The sequence below is a fragment of the Lynx rufus genome, unplaced genomic scaffold (assembly GCF_022079265.1).
Source record: "Lynx rufus isolate CCGP_SWC_20201006 ecotype Redwood Valley unplaced genomic scaffold, mLynRuf1.p SCAF_1, whole genome shotgun sequence".
Lineage (NCBI taxonomy): Eukaryota > Metazoa > Chordata > Mammalia > Carnivora > Felidae > Lynx > Lynx rufus.
The window spans coordinates 31,890,502-31,898,426 of NW_025814823.1; positions in this window are offsets into that span (position 1 = coordinate 31,890,502).

The following is a 7,925-nucleotide window of genomic DNA, read 5'->3' on the forward strand; positions in this document are numbered from 1 at the left end:
ACCTCCAAGCTTATTATGTATGGAATTTGAAACTGGAGGTTTAAAGATTTCCTCTTAATTTAGTTTCCTCCAACTTGAGTTCCATGTCTAGGTGTCATTTTTTGATATTTACCCTGCTTGGTGTTCTATGAGCTTTCTGGATCAATGGTTTGGTGTCTTGCCTTGATAAAGTTCTTAGTTACTGTTATATCAGTTATTTCTTTTGTTCTATTCTCTCTTTCTTTACTCCTAGTATTCCAATAAAAGTCCTACTATACTTTTTGGAATTGTGTAACATTTATTGGGTATTGTATTCCTTTTTTCTTAATTTTTAAATAAATTATTTTAATTCATCTAGAGTAAGATTTATTAAAAATATATAAATCTAATTAATATGGTTATGTAATATATTAAAAATACTATATATTTTATATATGTGTTTTATACATTTACTATTATATATTACATTGTACATATGTTAAAAGTAATGGTGAAATAAAGACTTTTCTTCTGTGTAACTAACCACTAATCATTATCTGAGAATAACCTCCATATTCACTGTGGCAGGCAGACTTTAAAATGAACCCTAACAATTCCTGTGTTTTGGTATTCGTTCCTTATATAGTCTCTTTCTTATGTGAGCCGAGCTGAGGACTTCCTTCTAACCAAAGAAATGTAACAAGGGTAATGGGATGTCACTACCATGATTAGACTCTGTAAGACTATGGCTTACATCATCGCAGACTCTCTCACTTACTGGATTTGACGAAGAAAACTTCATCATGTTGGAGAGGTCCGCAAGCAAGAAACTGAGAATGGCCTCTGACCAACAAGGGACTGAGGCCCACAGTCCCAACAACCTGTGAGGAACTGAAATGTGCCAGTAACCATGTGAACATGGAAGCATTTCTTTCCCCAGTGGAACCTTCAAATGAAGCCTCAGTCCTGCTTGGTTCCTTAAATTCTTACTTGTGAGAGACCCAGAAGCAGAGGACCCAGTTAAGCCATGCCGGAATTCCTGACCCATTGAAACTGAGAGAGAGTAAAGGTGTGTTGTTTGAAACCACCATATTTGTTTTAATTTGTTATGTACCAATATATATTTAATAAACCTATCAAACAGAGATTGCTAAATACCGAAATACCTATCTAATGGAATACTAGTGAAAAACAAAGATAAATGCACTTGTGATGCATGCAAAATCATGGTTCAGTTGCTGAGACATTATGCTGAGTTAAAGAAGCAGTACATAAATATGTACTAACTCTTGGGACCCTTTTCAAATATGGAGTCTAAAAATCACAAAAGTATATAAAGATAATTCAAAAAAGTCAGAATAAAAGGAAAGGACTGATTAGAAAGATAAATGAGGGAACTCTATAGAAATTTGTCATATCTATTTAGAGGTGTGCATTGCATGGTTGAACACACTGGTCAAAACTCGTTGAGCTTTACACTTTACATATGTGCATCTCACTGTTGGCCAAAAACAAAGTGAACAAATGACTAAAATTCTATAAAATGTCAGTTATTTGTTGCATGGCAATGGAAAGAACAGGGATAGTCCTTGCCTTTAATGAATTTATAGAAGAGAATCATTTAACAATAATTGAAAGCATTATATTTCTTATAAAAGGAGAATTAGAGGATGATATGACCATATAAAAACTTGTGTCTACCCTACTTTTTCTAGCTGTAGAATACCTGCATTTTTTCTGCCAGTTATTACTATATCTTGTTCATATCTTGCTATTTAGTTATAACTACTGATCTGACTATGAATTGTCACTTGCTGGGTTTATTTTTTAGCATGAAGTAAAGTTCGATATTACCTAGCCTAACCTTTCTGTTTTACAGTTTAGAAAAACTTTTATGTCTCTAGACTTGGCTAGGATTCTAGGCTTATATTCATCCTTGGCTGCGATGTGAATAGGGGAATCAGTGATTATTTTCATTAGGTTTCATCATCTGAAAGCATAGTGACAGTCATTTCCTTGGCAATGGGAATGTTTTAATGTAAATTTATCCTTAAAAAGGAGTCACTTATTCACTAAAGAGTTGGTTGTAACAATTGCTGCAGTTACATAGTGAACAGCAAGTCTATTTTACTAGTGTATAGCTGCATTCGTGTCATTTACTAAGGAAAAACAAGACAAAACAACTACAAGAACAACTCATGGTGCTGTAGTTAACACTTTTGTTTGTACTCTGAAGTTGTCTCCATTTGAAACTTTCTGACTAAAAGGCACATTGGTAATGAACCAATTATTGTATAGATCTCCTAGTTCCATAAATTCCCATTTACTAATTCATTGCCTAATATGCAGTTATATCAGGTGACGAAGTTTTGGTTTGTAAACTTTGTTTCTTTTTTTCCTTGTTAACATAAAAAAATAGAACCTCTTCCATTTACTAATCTATTTCCTTCTCTTAAAGCATTCTCTTTTCCTTCTTCATATTATGGTTACTTGAGATCTTATATTAAATCCCTCTGCTTCATCCACTGCTTATTGTGCCAGTTTAATTTGATCTTAAAGGGTTTGAGGTAGGCCAGAGGTTAAAACTCTTTAGACTTTTCCTCATTTCCGTTTTACTTACTTTAGAAGTGCCTGTCATCGCTTACTCTTTAAAACGTTTTTTTGTTTAATTCATTCATGATCATATGTTCGTATTATTCTTACTAAATCAGTTAAACTACTACCTTTCTGGACAAAATGGATTCTCCAGTGCAGGAAAGCTATAGTCTCTTAAAAAGTATTAGCAGACACTTTGACACAATATTCCCAAAGGATGTGCCATGCTCTCTTTGATACCATTATATGCATCAATATCTGCATCACAAATTATTTAAGTTCTTTGACGTTTAATTTCTTTTTAATGTTTATTTATTTTTGAAAGAGAGAGTGAGAGCGACAGAGCATGAGTGGAGTAGGGGGAGAGAGACACACACACAGAAATCCAAAACAGGCTCCAGGCTCTGAGCTGTCAGTCAGCACAGAGCCTGATGCAGGGCTTGAACTCATGAGCCATGAGGTCATGACCTGAGCTGAAGTTGGACGCTTAACCGACTGAACCACCCAGGCACCCCTAAGTTATTTGACTTTTAAATACATCTCCTTTCATTGTATTATAACTGCATTGTATTATGATACTGCAAATTTTTTATTGTTGAATCTAGTGACTATGTATTACCAATACTTTGTCTTTCCACTCATATGTGGTCAGTTTATTCCCTACCTCCATTCCCATTCTCACTCACTCTGATCAAATGAAATTTATTTGAAGTTCCTCTCTTGTTTCATTTGTTTGGTAAGATCATCACAACGGGGATGAGGCACATTGAGCATTTGGCACGGCGACAATCAACAAGTTTTCATCTATAAGCATTTTACCAACGCTGACTTTGGAAGTGTGTCTTACTAAGATTATTTATTCATAGATATCTGAATATAAAACATAGTAAGTGACATAGTCTCTGTTGGAAAATTGCTAAAGAGACTACTCGCTAGGTTTAAAAAGCTGTAACGGTTAGTTTCACACAGTGGAGAACAGAAAAAATATAAAGAGACATAAGCGTTTTTGAAACATTCATTTTGTAGTGTCTAAAATTATAGGAACTTTATCAAATTGGGGTGTACCTATTATAATTTAAATGCATACCGACTCATGCTAATCAAGAGGAAAAGAATCCTGAGTAAAATAAAAGGACATATAAATCTGTAATATTTTAGCTTGTTTTGGCTATTGGGAATAGTTCTCCTTGGATGTCTTTGATTTATGCCTGACACTGTTAATTTTGTTCTGGACTATTTTCCCCAGGATGTTTGTATAGCAAACAGCCTCAGATGATAGAGTTAGAATCTCTTTCCGGGGAAGATAGCAAATTTATTTTCTAAAGAAGAAACCAATGGTAATGTTTGCCACTGATGCAAAGTTTGCCATCAACCTCTCCTTTGTAAGATTGGGTTTTCCTAAGCTTCTGGTTCCTCTGCTATGACACACATCACTGTGTGTGCAGAATTATTTAGACCTCTATATATCAGGTCTTGGACAATAAGGAGAACTGATGTGATCTTGAAGCTCATGTTGCCTGCTGTGCCAGGAGTAATACATTCCTTTGCCTCTGATGCAGGAATCTTGTAGCTTCTATTAGTATCTGTGAAACAGATACCTCACAGTTCCTGACAACTATAAACAGATGTATTCCCAGGATCTCCTCTACTACACCAAAATATATGTCTTCTCATGACTTCTTTTTCTAGAAGAAAAACTAAGTTGTGAATAGAAATATGCTAGATTTTTTTTTTTTTTGCTAAAAGAACAAAGAAAAGAAAAAAAAAGAGGAAAGAGAGAATAGAAAAAAATTAAAAAATGACTTTTCATTTGTTATTTAATCATTCAAATCCAAAAAGTGTCTCCTTCATACTATGGACTCTTCAAGAAAATAGAGAACAGAGTGGGCATGGTACCACATATATGGAGTGACTTTCTAGTTATACATTAAAAAAATTACAGGTGAGCATCTGGGTGGCTCAGTCGGTTAAGCGTCCGACTCTTGATTTTGGATCAGGTCATGATCTCGTGGTTTGTGAGATCGACTCCCTTTTGGGATCTGTGCTGACAGTGCAGAGTCTGCTTGGGATTTTCTCTCTCTTCGCTCTCTGCCCCTCCCCCTCCCTCTTGCAAAATAAACAAACTTAAAAAAAAAATTACAGGTGATGATATGTACCATGAAGGAAATGAAGATGATTGGAGAGAATGTGATTAAAAGAGGTCTCCCTTAGTGATTTAAAAAAAATCTCTTCTTAACTCTTAGAGACTTAATCTGGGAGCATGGTTTATAAAAGAAAGCCCTGGATTCTGGAAATGGATCTGATATTTATTAAATGTGAGATCTCTGCAAGGACATAAACACTGTCATGTTGACTGATAGCTTCTCTAATTATAGTACTGACATACTGTAAACATATTTTTAAAACTGTAGAGGACACAAAAAATGTTTGATATTATTAGTAATACTTAAACTACCAGAATTCTGTTCACTTACTTTTATTTTTCAGCTAAACTTAGGAGTTGATATGACCATCCTTTGTTTTTGCCTTTATGACTTGGGAATTGTTTACAAGTATTAGTAAGCTTTCCTCCATCATAGAGTATTGTGGTCAAAGTCGAGCTGTCTTTAATAAATAAGCTCCTAATGTGCCTCTGGATCATTGTACTTTATACATACTATCTTAGAGTCATTTTGCAGATATGAGTGTAGGAGTTGGCTTTGAATGAACACTGTCTCGAACAAATTAAGGAAGCCTAATAGCCTTACCTCTTTTAGCTTACGCATTGTTTTCTTTGATGTTTCTATCACCCTTGTAAAAAAAAAAAAAAAAAAGCAGAGGGTGGGGGTATATAACTGCATTTCACTAAGCGGAATCTGGGCAATTCAGAAAGTGTCTGTACTATATGATTTACAACTTTTGAAGTAAGTATTTTTATTTAATAATTCAAAGAATTTCTCTTATCATCACTTTGAATCTCCTCAGATCACAAGACCATGAATGCATAAAACTTATGGTCTCAATGTTGAAATCCAGAGACCTATTTTTTTATAAATTAAATACAATTTGAATTATCAATCTTTGTCATATAGAGGATGATGAGAGAAAAAAGGTATGCTTAATTTTGGATTTAATAAATGATGTGATATTATACATTGATTAAAATTGTGATGTTATAGACATTAAAATTCAGAGTTTTAAATTTAAATTCAATTTAAATTCAGATTTACTTTCATATTTAAATTCAGTTTTAATTTAAATTCAATTTAATTCAATTTACTTTCATATTACAGGTAAAGAGAATATAGTAAGAATAAATCAATAAAGGTTTTTCTCATCAATAATCAAAAAAGGATCTGTCATGATCACAAGAGTAGTGAAGTTAAAGTAAGATCTGTAAGTTGGGCTTTCTCTTTCCTTGTCAAGGGCCCTTCTAACTATTCCATATTTCACAAATGTGATACTTGCATGATATACATCAGAGTCATCTCTGGTACTTGTTGAAAATTCAGATTTCTAGGCCCCCAAAGAAACATGCTGACTCTGAATTTGGGCAATGAAGCTTATAAACACGCATTATGATAAACTTTTTTCAGGACTTAATGTGTGCTTAGAATGTATACAACCAGTGAATTAATTAACACATGAAAACAAAATGACTGGTCTACTGGAGTTATTGAGCACTTTAATTAGTATAAGTGATAAAAGTATATAAACAATCGTATTTTCTTTAGAATTCTTTGATAAACATTTTTATCTTTCAATGAAATTTCATTTTTTAATAAAGAATTTAAAAATATTTACAAAATTCCCCAAATGTATATACATACACACACACACACACACACACACACGTATCCTTAAAGAGCTCAGATGATATGATTCTAATGTAATAATATATAAAAAATTATAAATTATAAATCATTATATAAAGGGAAGTAATTGAGAATCATTTATTTTAAAAGTATACTCCTGCTTATCAATTATTATATTTTATTTTATTAGCTTAATTTAATCAGTTTCTTAAACTTCTTTTGGAACTCAAAACCGTAAGTTTGAGTGTTGGTTCTTTTCTAGTTTCTTTTTATGCTCTTCTCTAGGGTAATGTCCCTCAGCTTGTTCTTTTTAACTGACCTATAATTTCTATGTAGTGAATTGCAAAAAAAAAAAAAAAAAAAAAAGTACATTTATAGTTGGATAAATTAGTTTCAATGGTAAAAATGCAGCTAAAGTTATTGAAAAGGAAAATATATTAGATAATATTTTAAAACAATATCCTGGCTCACAAGGAACATGCATGGCTCTGTGCAGTTAAATGATTACATTCCTGATAGGTTTAATTGTAAAGTCTGAGAAAAAGGAAAGATATTGTCATGATGTGAAGCTGAACACAGAAAACAAAAGAACAATGCAAGAGTAGTCGACATAGGGAACTGGATAATAACAGCAGCTACAAAGACTAGTTTTGAATAGGCAGCTAAGAGAAGAGTTTTCTGCATCTTAGGCTGTTTAATTTAAGTTAATTTTAGTCCTTCAAATTGGGGTAATTTCATAATATTCAAATATTAATTAAGCATATGTATTCAATACTATCCTATCTGATAAGGGTATACTAAAGGAAAAAATGATGGATATAAAATCTTTAGAAATCCCTGGCATATAGAAAGCATTTAGTAAATCATGTTAATTAAGATTATACAAATGACAAATGAAAATTAAATATGCACAAAGAGTAATACAGGGCTCCCTAGAGGTGGTTCATAGCTACACAAGGATTTACAGTGCAAGGTAAGGGGACAGGGACGTTGATGAAATGGGGTTCTGATAAATAAGTTATTTCATACATGGATCCATAACAATATGTGCAGAGTAGAATGGGGAGAAAAATAAGAGCAAGAAGATCTAGCACTTCTTAATGGTTCTAATTAAAATTGTCATGCCCTAACATGTGTCTACGTTTGTGTCTGCACGCATGAATGTGTCAGGATGGGCAAAGGATGTGAGGCAGCACAGGGTTCAAAAAGAGGTTGGAATATGGAAGATGGGGTAACTCAGGTAACTAGTCAGTCCATGGAGGTGGGATCAGGGCAGAAAGCTAAATCTGAAGGAAAAAATTACACTGACAGTTGTGTGTCCTGTGACTCAAGAAACTCCCAGGAGCCCAAGAATCATTTCTGAGATCTTCGTTCCTGATCTCAGTTTTGATCAGCCGATGTTGATGACGTCTAGAGGATGTGACCACTGGTTGGCTCATGAGCTGGCCTCACCCATTTGGAGCCTCCTCACCTCTTTCCCTGTCCTTGGAATGTACATTTTACCCACTGTCCCCATACTTGAAACTACTTTAAGCACACAGCTTTGAGAGACTAAGATGTTATTGAGCCCATATGACT